Consider the following 422-nt stretch of genomic DNA (forward strand, 5'->3'; position numbering starts at 1 on the left):
GTGCCTTGAGATGTGTTTTCAAAAAACCTAATTGAAAACCTTGCAGATAACATATCAGTATTGTGTCACTCATGTCCTTTACACTAGCAGGTGCTTATAAACACTTCCACATGCAGAGAGGATCATAATATATCAAAAGATAACATTTTGCACGAATTGTATGCATATACATAGACTTTAAATGGCAGAGGCACCCCCTAGGGCAATGAATTAGCCTAACAAAACACTGTATGTAATACAATTTTCCATTTCTCATTTAAATAGGTAGAATTTCACTTCTTATTTATGAAAAGTAGGCTACTCTTTTCTTTGAACAGGTGAAAACAGGTGACAGGAGATCACGCACTGAACAAGAGACCTTCTTGTCCCTCTGAGAGAAATAAATAAATAAGAAATGATCGGTCCACTCTCCTAGCCCGCCT

Source organism: Myxocyprinus asiaticus, chromosome 21 (genome assembly GCF_019703515.2).
Source record: "Myxocyprinus asiaticus isolate MX2 ecotype Aquarium Trade chromosome 21, UBuf_Myxa_2, whole genome shotgun sequence".
NCBI lineage: Eukaryota > Metazoa > Chordata > Actinopteri > Cypriniformes > Catostomidae > Myxocyprinus > Myxocyprinus asiaticus.